Here is a 14,608-nt window from a genome sequence, read left to right as displayed (position 1 = left end):
TACTGTAAAAAAGATAGTCCTCACTTGCCTTTTCTGAAGAAAAACAGTCTTTGTTCACAGTTCTTCAAAGGTTATGCTCAGTAGACCTCTATTCCTACCCATACGTATACTCTAACAGGCTCACATAGCAGCTGAATCTGGGCCAAGTATGCCATCTGAATTCCAGTAGAGCAGAAGGATTACTTCCATCTTGCTATTTATACTCTTGTTAGCTATTTTTCGGATGCCTGCCCTTCTTAAATCAGTTTATAGAACTAGTGACTGATACCCCAATTACACTTCTCTGTAATCCATCCCTCTTTGTTTTTTTGGACTGTTCTATACAGTAACTCCTCCGTCCTGTGAGCTCAGTATTTTCTAACTAGGAATTACTGTGCATTTGGTCCTTTGAAAAACATCTTATTTTTTCAAACTGCTTCTTCAGGTAAAATTATACTGAATTCAAATCCTGTTGTACAATGCATTTACATTCTCTCCTGTCATCAGCATATGTAATAAATGTCACCCCTCTCATTCATGAAAACAGTGAATAATACCGGACCCAGGACACACATGGTGTGTCATTTATTTCATGGTGAGTCATTGTTTCTTGCCTTCTGTGTATGATTCTCCTACTAGTTTTGATGCAGTGTTTTCCAAAATGTTCTGCCTTCCTAAGTTGCTTTTATGCATGTCAAAGCTCAGGATGTATCACCTCTACAACTTTTCCTCCACTCCCATGTTGTCGTACAGAAGATTTCTTGTTTTATGGGATTTGCTCCTAAAAGACTGTGTTAAATCTTATTTGTCTCAATCATTTTCTTAGTTGCTTTCATACAGAAACGAGGAATTTTCCTGTAGCTTAGTTAAGTCTGAAAGTCCCTAGTACCTTTTTTTTCCTCCTTTTTCAATGGTAAACCATATATTTATCCTTTTCTGTGTTTTTTCTGCTTCACCAGATCTACACAAGTTTTGAAAGGCAACACGTAATGGCTCTGCAATTCAGTCAAACAGATCTTTCCATTTCATAGCATGCCATTCATTTAATCCTGGGGATTTAAAAACATCGATAGATTTAAATATCCAGTAACCTGTTCTGCCTTATTTGAAGGCTGAGTTCTTGCTGGTTTGTCGTTGATGTTACTTGTGAAGGTCAATCAATTACAGCTTATCTTCCCCATCAACAGTAATATAAAGAGGCAGACATCATAATTTTTTCTATCACAAATAAAAAAAAGGTGAGAGAAGTAAGATTACAACACTTGAAAACTGCAAATGACAATTAAATCAACATAGAAATGTCAAAAGCTTGTGATAAGGAGCTCACCAATAACATTACTAAACCAAAAAACACCTAATAAAAACTTCCTCAATTTCATTGCTGTAAGGAGAAACAAGAACGGACCAAATTCCTGGTCAAAGGGACGGGGTTGGAAAGGGACAGTAGAATGTGGTGAATCAACAAATGGTTACAGGACTCGTGCCACAGCCAGGGGTTCAGCTACTTAGATCATGGAACTCACTTTGAGAAACCTGGTCTGCTGGGGGCTCCATTACCCAGAGAAGGGGAAGAGCATCTTTGGTCATAGGCTTCCCAAGCTAGTGAAGAAAGCTTTAACTAAAGTTGCCAGGGGAAGGGAACCTCAATCCATCCCACTCCTACCACTTTGATGCCCATGCCATCAATAGATGTCAAGAGCCTGGAGAGGGATCACAGGTCAACAGGAGAGCACCTTAAGAGCAGCAAAAGGAATTCCAGTCACTCCAGCCAGTAAGTCAGCTTCATCAGGGGCCCAATTTAAATGCCTCTGTGCAAAGGGGAATAAACAAGAGGAGTTAGAGACATGCACACTTACAGGGCTATGATCTTATTGGCATCACAGAGATGTGGTGGGATGGCTTTTATGACAGGAGTGCTGGAATAGATGGATACAGGGTCTTTAGGAAGGACAGGCAGAGGAGACAAGGAGAGGGTGTCATCCACCATATGAATGACCAACTGGAGTGCGTGGAGCTCTGTCTGGGGATGGGTGAGGAGCCAACCGAGAGTGATGCGTCCCAACAAAGACAAAATCAGGCAAAAAAGCCAGCAGGCCTGCATAGATGAAAAATGACAATCTCAAACACAAAAAGGAAGCCTACAGAGAGTGGAAGCAGTAACAGGTAGCCTGGGAGGAATACAGACAAATTGTCTGACAAGCTAAGGATCAGGTTAGGAAAGTTAAAGCCCCGATAGAATTAAAGCCAGCCAGTGATGTTAAGGGCAGCAAGAAAAGCTTCTATAGCTACGTCAGTGATATAAGACTAGGGAAAATAAGAGCCCTCTCTGGAAGGAAACGGGAAACCGGGTTACCCAGGATATGGAGAAGGCTGAGGTACTCAATGACTTTTTCACCTCAGTCTTCACCAGGAAGTGCTCCAGCCACTCCATGCAAGTCAAAGAGAGGAAAAAGCAGGGACTGGGAGAAAGAAGAATCACCCACTGTAGGAGGCGGTCAGGTTCAAGACCATCTAAGGAAACTGAAGGTGCACAAGTCCATGGGACCAGATGAGATGCATCTGTGGCTCCTGAGGGAACTGACAAATGAAGTGGCTAAGCTGCTGTCCATCATATCTGAGAAGGCCTGCCAGTCCAGTGAGGTTCCCACAGACTGGAAAAGGGGAAACATAACCCCCATTTGTAAAAAAGGAAATAAGGAAGACCCAGGGAACTACAGGCCAGTCAGTCTCACTTCTGTGCCTGGCAAGATCATGGAGCAGATTCTCCTGGGAACTATGCTAAGGCACACAGTAAATTAGGAGGTGATAGTGACAGTCAACATGGCTTCACCAAGGGCAAATCATGCCTGGTAAATTTGGTGGCCTTCTATGACGGGGTTACAGCATTGGTGGATAGGGGAAGAGCAACTGCCGTCATCCATCTGGACTTGTGCAAAGCATTTGACACTGTCCTGCATGGTATCCTTGTCTGTAAACCGGAGGGACATGGATTTGGCGGATGGACCTTTTGGTGGGTAAGGAATTGGTTGGATGGTCACACTCGAAGATTTGTGGTCAGTAGCTCAGTGTCCAAGTGGAGACCAGTGATGAGCGGCGCTGCCGTGTGGTCGGTATTGGAACTGGTGCTTTTTAACATCTTTGTTGGCAACATGGACAGTGGGATTGACTGCACCCTCAGCAAGTTTGCCAATGACACCAAGGTGTGTGGGGCGGTCAACACGCTGGAGGGAAAGGGATGCCACTCAGAGGGACCCTGACAGGCTTGAGAGGTGGGCCCATGTGAACCTCATGAAGTTGAATAAGGCCAAGCGCAAGGTCCTGTACATGGATTGGTGCAACCCGCAGTATCAATCCAGGCTGGGCAGAGAATGGATTGAGATCAGCCCTGAGGAGAAGGACTTGGGGATGCTGGTGGACAAAAAGCCTAACATGGCTCAAGGATGTTTGCTTGCCACCCAGAAAGCCAACCATATCCTGGGCTGCATCAAGAGAAGTGTGGCCAGCAGGTTGAGGGAGGTGATTCTCCCCCTCTACTTTGCTCTCAGGAGACCCCACCTGCAGTACTGTGTTCAGTTCTGGGGCCCCCAATATAAAAAAGGACAAGGACCAATTGGAGCAAGTCCAGAGGAGGGCCACAAAGATGATCAGAGATCTGGAGGACCTCTTTGATAAAGACCGGCTGAGAGAGCTGGGGTTGCTCAGCCTGGAGAGGAAAAGGCTCTAGGGAGACCTTCCAGTACCTTCCAGTACCTAAAGGGGGCTTACAAGAAAGCTGGAGAGGGGCTTTTTTGCAAGGGCATGTAGTGACAGGACAAGGGGGAATGGCTTTAAACTAAAATAAAAGGGGTGATTTAGATTAGATATTAGGAAGAAATTCTTTACTGTGAGGGTGGTGAGACACTGGAACACGTTGCCCATAGAAGCTGTGGATGCCCCATCCTTGTAAGTGTCCAAGGCCAGGCTGGATGGGGCTTTGAGCAACCTGGTCTAGTAGCAGGTGTCCCTGCCCACAGCATGGGGGTTGAAACTATATGATCTTTAAGGTCCCTTCCAACCCAAACTATTCTATGAAATAACAAGTTTGACATTAACTTGTAATTCAACACAGAAATCTAGATAGAATTTACTTTACAACTTTGTAAATATATAGCTGCATTTCCCATCATTTAAAAAAAATCCAACATTGGTTATTGTAAGTCTAAAACTTAATTTCCTAATTATGAACTTCATCTCAGAAGTTATTTCTTCCTTAACATATAGGCATATGAACTGGAAAGATATGAGTAATACATACAAATCCAGAGGTATTTCAAAGCATGTAAGTTCTAAGTAGAATATTTTAAGAATAAATACTCAGAGTTTCATTGAGTTTCCTCCACAGTGTCTACACAGACCTCCACGACGTCTACAAGACAAACAATATTATTTGGCACAACGATTAAGAATGAAGTTCTGCAGTCAGGAGACTGAAAGACTCAGAAAGACTGAAAGAGAGATCTGAAAGAGAGACTACAAGACCAGGCTCAGAAGCAAAGCCACAAAACACAAGGGCAAAATACACTTTACAATGGGATACTAAGGAAGTCATTCTGCCTCATTAAAAGAAGCTCCAGAGCTGCCTGTATCCCACACACATCGAGCACCACTTGCACACATGCAGTGCTCTTCCTTCCAGGCAAATACGCATAAGTGAATCCTTATGACCGCCTATGAAGTAGCCATAAGGACATAACTTAAATGAGACCAAGCCATGGTACTGACAACACACTTTCGAATCAGTGCAGTCCTAGTCAGTACATTTCAGTCTATCTTGTCCTTCTGAAGTAAAAGGTAAAATTCCTACCGGCAGCAATAGAGACAAGTTTTCATTGTATACATTAATACTGAACAATAGCATACACTAGGGGAATTGTAATGCATTCCAGAATGTGAAAACTGAAGCTAGTAAAATTCATTGTAAGAAGATTGCATTTTTAATTTATTTTTTTTTTTTTACTAAAGCTGCTACCTACACAGGAACATAGTGAATTATCTTTCACTTGAAATATTTCTTGTCTTTCAAGCAAGATAGGATATTTTAATAGAGTATATATAAGAATCACTGAGAAGTATAGGTTAAGATTGAACTGAGCAATTTCAGTGTTCTTTTCTTTCCTTGCAGCCCAACAATCTATGAAAACAAGACCATATGTGAAATTCTAAATGTTTTAATTATTCTTTTTATTGGAAAGCAGGAAACTTTGAGTTACCCTTTTAACTTTTCCAAATTATGATATATTGCTCCACACAACTGGTAGAAATTATTTCTCTTCTCTATATGTAGAGCCATGACGCTCCTTCATCCACGCTTCAAAGCCAGTCATTTGCTCAGCGTGCATATGCAAATTCATTGAGGTCATAATTTATCCCCAAAATTACAGCACACCTAGTTGTAAGTACTTTAGCACCTTCTTTGTCTCCTGCTTTGCATCAGCTTTCCATTGTACCCATACTATGTAGTGTAAATAATTCTTTAAACAGGTACCAAAAAAGTTTCAGAGCAAAAAACATGCTTCATCAATAACCATTAAGTTTCTAACATTTCTTTCAGTATCTCTCTAGAGCACTGCAGTATGCTTTGTTAACGTTCAAGTTTTTACAAAGGTAATTTGGGGGCTCTGAACTGGTGTTAAATAGTACCATTTCAACATATGGAAATATTTTCCCAGTATCTAGTTAGCATTGACTTTTTGCATTCCTATATTATGAGTATTAAGGCCAAAGGTCCAAAGTCTTTGAAGAAATGCCATATGCTTAATAAAGAATTATATATAATTTTTATTTGGTCATATTTCTCCATTTGACCAACTACTGGTTTTTGCACTTTTAGCCATATCTCTATTATTCTTCCCTATCATTCCTCTAGGTTTTGGGATTTTTTCTTTCCAAAGACATCATCTTTTATCACATTTAACAGTATCAGGATTTTTCACAGTAGGATTTACATTTGGATTTGGCACAAAATAGGCAATTCATAAGGCAACCTGTAATTCCAATCCATTAGGCTAATGTATTGCAGCTGCTGTGAACAGTGGGCATGTCATTTTTTGTGTAATTATGTCTGGTACAATATATAACGTGAAAGAAAATAAACTGAAATATTACTACGCATCTAAACATCTCAGAGAGTTATTTTCACCCTGTTCCCTCATCCTCATTCTCAATAGAGGAGTCAGTTGTATGCATGGCTAACATATTTGGGGTTTTTTAAGTGTTACCTTTAACAGCTGGTTAACTCTCCTATAGAAGTGTTCTGACCAGCGGCACATAGCTTACCTGTAATGTATCTGTAAGTATCAATATTTAGCACCAGTTGTCATTAGCGTTTTTAGAAACTAATAGGAATTTACATCACAACTCATGTATTAGTTCCAGTTAGTTTTCTTAATTTCTACTTTAAAATCTTTTATTGTATAACCTACAATTTTATATTATTTTTTTTCTAGGAAGTGGACCACTAGCAAATCATTCACAAATTCGTGTGGCTTCATTTTCACTTCTTTCCTCTGCCTGAAAAAGTCAGTATCAACATCTTCTACCATGTCAAAGAGTGCCTTTTCCAGACTTTCAGACATTATGATATAACTCCAAAATCTCTCATTGATTATTTTGCATGTTATATTATATATTCTGAGAGAAAGACTGAGAAAAAACAAAGGATGCTTTCCTAACCTGTCAGTTAAATTACCTTCACAGAGCAGAGTCTAGTCCCTACATTATCACAGCAACAAAAGTCTCTAAGTCACACACCTCACAAAGAAGCACTATCATGATCAGGACAGTTCCTGATGAATGAAGTAGGCAATATAAATCCAAATGCTGAATATCAACTGATGTAACACTATGAAGAACCATTAATTTCAGCACCACTGTGATCATTTATGCAATGGCAAATCTGGATGCATTCCATAAAACAGTTCAAAGAGCCACTACAGAGCTCCCTAACTAAGCCCTTGTGCTTGGCTAAGATGTCTTATCTTGCTTCAAGATCCTATACTCTGAAATGTGAACAATGATAACAGACTGGCAGCAGGGGATTCTTCTTCCTTGGTAAATCTTTTACTGAGAAATATTTTCAACCCAGTATGTTGTGGGGAGAAGGGATTGTGAGAGAAGAGACCCTATAGCTTTTTACAAAAAAAATAATTAAGGAGTTTGGCGATAAAACAGAAGGAGAATGGTTATGAAATATTTCGAAAATAAAGGCAAAAATAAAAATATTAATTTGAACCCTAAGATTTTGTTATTTAAAACTTTAGCTGCAAGAATGCTTCTCAAGAAAGCTAGGATAACCAATAACCTACAGTTTGTGGTGGTTCATGTAGGATAGTTCTGCTCTTTTTTTTTCTAACATTTTCCCCCAAAAATACAGATTTTGCACTGTAAAATTACATTGTTGAATTTTATCCTAATAACACCAGTTTTCACTTTCATGTTGCACCTCTCTCAAAAATTTATGAAGGTTTTGCAACACAAAGTTACTTCTTGCATATTTATTTTAAAGAAACTAATTCAAATGACTTCAGAATGAAACTATGGAAGAAGTAGTTAATTTGTGGATGATGACATTACAAATCTTTAATAAATTAGTTTTTAGAAAAGAGTCTTCTGAGACATATTTAATCAGATTGTAATATAACCCCATGTATTGCATCCCTAATTACATTGTATCATTTAGTTAATTTGGTTTGTACTTCAATTATTAACATTCATGATTTATCCTTATGAAATTAAAATGATCAAACATACTTGATAAAGACAATTTTAGAACTAGATTCAGTTATTTTCTACTGTCATGTAATTATGTTACCTCTAGGGCTCATTTTGATTATGACAGAGCACTACAGAAAAGTTAGAACCATTTGTATCAAATACAAGTAGAATTCTACAGTACAAAACCAACCACAATAATTGCTTATTTATAAATAAAGAACCAAAAATATAAGTAACCTAGAGACTACCTTCCTGTATACGTTAGACTTACTTCACATTTGTTCTTTAAATAAACATGTCATCTGTTTTCACAGGAACATTTTTGACGTTAGAGGCATATAGTTATATCTACTTCAATGTAGCCAGGGCTACAACGTTCCCTGTTCCCTGGTGTTCCAGATTCGTCAGACTACAAGGCCTGATCCTTTCCCTCGCATTGCTAGTTGTACTAGTAGCACTTGACAGGAAAAGGGAGAGAACAAAAACCTTTTATTTGACCAAAGCCAATCTTATCAAGCAGCTCCAGCTGCCCACAGCTTAGTGTTATCCAGTATCTCTACAAAAGCAAAACAAACTTGTGCTATAAGCCACATGAGCTACTAGAAAAGGTTCTAATGGGACAAGCCAGCACAGACTATGTGATTGCTACCAGGAGGACATTGGATTCTGCAGAGCAGGGGCACACTTACCATGAGTCCCTTCTTCACTGCAAACTAGAAAGATATGTAAATTTGGGGGGGAAAAGCAGATAGAATCATAGAAAAAGTTAGGGTGGAAGGGATCTATAGTTGTCGTCTAACACAATGGCATGGTCAAAATGGAGCTAACTTCTGTTAGATCATGTTGCCAAGAGCTTTGTCCTAAGACGCTATTCCTAGGAGCCTACTAGGGCAGGAACTTTTCCCACTTCTGGATCCACATTGTGAATATATTATTCTTTAGGTCTGAACCAAATTTTCCTTGTTGCAGCCTATGACTGCTGCCTCTCATCCTTTCAATGTGCACCTCTGCGAAGAGCCAGGCTCTGTCTACTCCACTAGGTGGTTGAAGACTGCTATTAGATGCCCTTGTAGCATCCTCTTCTCCTCAGCATTTTCTTCTATGACGTATGCCTCAGGCATCTAACTGCCATAGTGGCCCTCCCCCATACTCTAACCCATCCATCAATATCTCCCTTGTACTGGGGGAACACAAAAGCTAGAGGATTTTAACTGCTTGCTAACAGCAGATTGGCAGATATTTACAAGGAATTGTTTAATTTATCATCATTTCCCATCGTTACGTTCTGAACTCAGAATGATCCATGGATAGATACACAAACCTAAACCATGCTTTCATACTCTGATGTGTTTCTGTAATCATACTCTGTAGTGATTTTTTGTGTTATGCATAAAATTTTCACTTTGGTCCTATAAAATAAATATATCTTTTCCTAGGAGCAAAGCAGCACAGAACTAAGAGGGGAGGGCCCTGGTTCATCCTTTCTCAATTTAGGGATCAAACAGAAGTACCCAAGCTAAAAGCAGAGCTGTTCTCAGCTGTGACTACAATTACTAGAAAAGAACAGCCACCTCTAAAAGGGGTGCACCCACCAACATCTGGCTCACACTCTGGAAATTCCTGTCTTTGTCACAGAAGAAAAATACAGTGAGCGTGTCCGAAGTTAGACACCTTTTCAAAAGACCAGGGATTTCTGAGAAGCACACATAGAAAATCTTATATTTTATAGTAAAATAACTGGTTTTGCTTGTTCATCTTCCTTTATTTAGTAAATACATCTTTATACCTATATAAAACAAACAGCACAGGCTCCTACCCAGAAGACAAAAAAACCTGTTGTCTGTATTCTTCATCATTAGAACATGACACATACATGGATATGTATGGAAATAAAAGTTTCTCTAATCAGGCAAAATGCAACAAAATGGCCTCTTGAGATGCAGAGATCAGGTGCACAGAAATGGGCCAGAAAACTCACTAGACAGACTCAGAATTGGAGGGGAGGGATGCGGGAAAAGACACAGAGAGGTACATCTAAGTCTGGAACCTGAGAGAAGGAAACCACTGTCATATAAAAGATACTTTATTCAGGCATGTTCCCTTACAATTTGCAACTTATTCATGACTGAGTCATAAAGTAACCATGATGAATTTAAAAAGAAAGGAGATACAAAGGGGAAGCCACACGTATCAAGGGCTCCCTATAAATGAGGTTGAACTGTATTGAGTATTTTAATAACAATGCAAAAAATACAGAAATTCATGTGTTGTATTAAGACATATTACAAAGTGTTAACCTGTGACGGTAGCTGAACAAGTGACAGTATGACCACAGTCCACTGAATGATTCTTTTATGATACTGAAAGCTCACTGCCTTTTGGTCAGAAACCAAAACGTCAGTAGAGCATGTAATATGATACAGGCCTTTGATTGCTGATCATTGCCAGATCATTGACTTGAAATTGCAGGCCCTGGCTACCCAGGCACTGCACTAAAATATTCTTCTGCCCACATCCACTTCAGCTCGACTGTTAACTTACAGACTCTCAAAATATATCGTGGTCAATATGGAACCTTACAATTACTGCAAAGCTGAAACAGTATCTTGACCTCAAGAACTATTTAACAAAGGAAAGGCAATTCTAAAAAGAAATGTTTCTTCCTAAAGCATATTTTTCTTCCTTGTACTAACACCAATATTTTACAACATATTTTCATGGATTCAGAGGTCACTGATGGATGCCATTGCATATACAAACCAGTAACATTTGCCCTTTTATGTTAATAGATCATTAAGGCTAAAAAATATCCCATTTGCTAATGTAGTGGAATATCTCTCTCACATCATCGTCTAGGTACAATTCTATATAACTGACAGCAAAAAGCAAAAAAGAACATTTTTTTGGCTCTCTTTGCCTCAGTCATTATTACAGAGATAGGGGATTTAATCTGACCATGGTAGCAGGTGATTTATTATTTTGTTGCTGCAGAAACAGACAGCTGAAAAGGGGTTTTGAAATGGAAATTGTGACATTTACTGAGTAATAATCTCATACCGCCATTTACAGGAAGCAGGTGGTAGCTGTTTACCATTGCAGACAGATGGAAGTCCTGCAGTGGAGTTATTTTTTTTCTGTTAGATAAATTAGCTTAAATAATTCAAGTGTTTTCCCCCCCTGCGTGATTAGGGCTTTGTGCAAATTTAAGTATTTAAAGACTGTTTTACTATCACGCAAAATGTTGCACAGCTCATATTATTTTTCCTTTTTGAGCCCCTGCAAACCAGATTTCGTTTTTATAAAGAATATAATAACTATTTAATATCCCCAAAGGAGGTGCTTCATGAGGGCAAGTAGCACCATGAAAAATTCCGCTCATGTTAATGTAGGAAAAAAAAAACATTTTCTAACCAAGCACAGTTCCATAGAGTTTTATCCTGAGTGCCACAGCCTATACATTGCAGTTAGGAGGATACACCAGTGATACCAGCCACAGATATACTCTCTTGTCTCAATCCTATGCTTAGCATTTTCATTGATTAATAATTTTAATCTCTCTTGTTTAAACAAGCAGTTTTCAAAACACAAATATAGTATCTCCAAAGTTGTCACACAGTTTCTAGCAGAACATCTCAAATCAGAGTAGGATTTTTTAAATTTTTTTCTTGATTCCTCATGGGATTCTTTTCCTTGAGGAAGGATAGGAATGAAAGAGGGGCAGACTGAGAAAGTACAAAGCACTCCCTCATGAAGTTATACTATCACAAAAAAACAAACAAACAAACAAAAAAAATGATTAAAAATCTTTTGGTTTTGAGTTTAATAATTTTCAGTTTATCCACAATTCAAAAGTGGTATGGTCTACAAACTTCATCATGTATTAGTAAGCCATATTTCAACAAATTCTTAGAACAGTACCATTTATTATATTTGAAGTAAAAATACTGAACATATTTAAAATTCCACAGTGTTGAAGTTTTATGTGCATTTCCAGGAGCATTAAAATGCTTTGAGGTACTTGATGGTAATTATAAATACAGTGATGCACTTAGTAGATTCTGTCTACTGTCTTCAGGCAATTGACAAACATCATCAAATTCTTGTCGTGCCTTCAGCAGACATTATTAATATGGGCAATTGCTTAACAATTATAATTGCCACAAGTATCGATCTTGTAAGCACTGTTACCATGAATTAAATCACTACCAAGAAACAGGTTGGTGAATTCTGTCAATAACTATTGCATGGGTAACAGCTGTGGATCCCATTGAAGTCAGTGGTAAATTCTTCCTGTTTTCTGTAGAAGCAGGATTTCACTCCAAGATCTTAAAAAAATCAGGTTGCAATCTTTACTAATTTCATCTCTGTTTTCTGAAGTTTGTAATAGCTATGATCCAAGGATTAATCTAAAATAGTAAATTTGATAGCTTTAAAAGATGGAAAACTGGAATTAAACATAGGAATAAGTACCTGTAACACCATGTAGACAAATATAAATCAGCTTTTTCAAAGCGGGTTGACCTTTCAGTGGGAGCTAATACCTGTTTCCCTTAAACCATTTAAAAACCCCAGCCTGAACAAGCAGAGAAATGAATTAGTATTGTAATTCAAATCCTCAAGCAGGTCTTTTACAGGCAGCTATAGATTAGATCTCTCTTTACTTGCCTATCTGAGGTTTAAATTGTTTGTAGAACTACTGTTTCTGAAGAGCAAAAAGAGGTCATCTGTACCTTTCTGTAAAGAACTGCAATAACTAAATTTTCATTCACCCCTCTCGTTATCTTGACATCAAAGTGTTAAGCTACCTAAGCAGTCATCTATCCTTAAAAACCAACACATTATAAATTTAAAAATATTACCACATTTCCCTAGAAACTAGTGTTTATCTGCAAAGTTTTATAGATCTAATTGACTGTTTCACATCTTCGTATGTGTGTTAAAACTCCTGGTCTAGATCTTCGAAAGTATTCACCTTCCTAATTCTTATGGAAATCTAACTACTTGATACGGGTAGTATTTTCTGTTTAACAGAGAAAGTGACATATTTCAGCTTCTTCCTTCCCTTTTTTTCAGGATTTTTATCAAGTTTCTTTATTGTTGGATTTGACAGATCTCTATGAGTAGTTTAAGTACAGGTCTTTCAATACATTTTTAAAGGAAGAACATAAGTTTCTTGCTTTACTGTGACAGATAAAAGATACTGGCTACATTTCCAGATGTAGTTTTCCAAGACAGGTATTTATGCCCTTAGTATAATTCTTCCTCTTTGGTATGTGGTCTACAGCGATTTTATACCTGTCCCAGGCATTCAACATCCTTCAAATACCCAAGCTGGATTTATATATCCCTCTAAACTTGCAAAAACCTAATCTTGCTCCCCATACACTTAAAAACAAAAAGTTCTCCTTCAACTTTTCTTCAGTCTAGCCTTTGGCTGAACATAACGTAGCTTAAAATACTACATTTTGAGGATAGAGTGACAGAGAGTATAACTGAGAGGCATTGCTGAAATAGATTCTTGGTGGCTTTGGGCCTACAGGAACTAATACTGAGATCAGGGAAGAAAAGATTAAATAATTAATGCTTACTCAGTGCATTCTGCCAGCACGATCTTTCCATGCAAGCCTCTGTATTTACTAGCTTTACAGTCTTTTAGAGAAAAAACAGTACTAACAGAAATATTTTACTTTTATCTGTCTGAGATATCTGGATGTCTGTGTAAAGTAACTGTCTCTTCACTCTAAGACTCTTCATTCTAAGTTTTCCTTGTTCTCCTAGCACACATTACACATCCTCAAGGTGATACATTTTTCTGGCTATTCATGGCAGCTTTATATTCTACAGCTAATTCTAATACCAACGAGTTGATCAGGCCAGGCAGTTTTCCAGGCAGTCAAATACATACTGAAAAGCCAAAATTTTATTTTAAGAAGTCTTTATTTGGCTGACTGTCCCATCTCTACTCTCATCTAAATTCTAGCACTGACTTTAATTTGATTTGGCCCTAGTTTGAGAGGGACTAAAGCTTGTATGTACAAATACAGCAGACATTAGAACACGAAAGCAAATACGCAAACTCTTCATGTTAAATCCAGGATGAAAACTAGGCTAAGCCTTCTAGCTACTATTAGCATAAGTCTCTGGAATAAAAATTTTCTTTCTGGTAAGTTATAGTGTATCAGGGAAAGAAAATCTAATAATAGAGTTTCATCTTACACTTGATACAGTAATGAATCATTATGTGGTTGCCTCTCATAGCACAAGACTTAACTCACTGGTTCAAAAATCCAAATTTACAATACCACCCGTTGTTTTTATCGTAGAAGAAAGAGCCAGTGAATTTGTTGTCCTATAAGTCTATGGGTTTCTTTTGCATTCAGCTCTTTAACAACTCTGCATCTTCAGAAATGCTCTCTACCATATATGTTGTGTCTCATGAGGGAAAACTTTCTGTCTCTTCCTGATCTCATGCATTTTATAAGTACATAGAAAAACAGAAAAGGTCATCGTGCAGTGCATGCTTTCAATTATGCAAGAGATTAGCACCATCTAATAATTTCAGCACTTTTGCTATACAACATGTAATTTTATTTATAGGAACATACACAACCTATATAAAATATATTTTCTATACTGCTGAAAAAGTATTAAATAATACTTCTGCTAAAAATGCAATTTCAATTAGATCACAGAAGTGATTTCAGTAAGATCACAAAGGTGGTCTCATGTAGATCTTGCATCTATAAAAATATTAACTAAATCTTTTCAATATATACTACTCATAGTATAGCATATTATAGAACTACAGTATGATTGTATTGTAGTATTATCATACCCTCCTAGGATAAATGTAAAATCATTTCATGAGAAAAATTAT

The sequence above is a fragment of the Falco biarmicus genome, chromosome 2 (assembly GCF_023638135.1).
Source record: "Falco biarmicus isolate bFalBia1 chromosome 2, bFalBia1.pri, whole genome shotgun sequence".
NCBI lineage: Eukaryota > Metazoa > Chordata > Aves > Falconiformes > Falconidae > Falco > Falco biarmicus.
The sequence above is the reverse complement of the archived record's forward strand: the minus strand, read 5'-3'. Positions refer to the sequence as shown.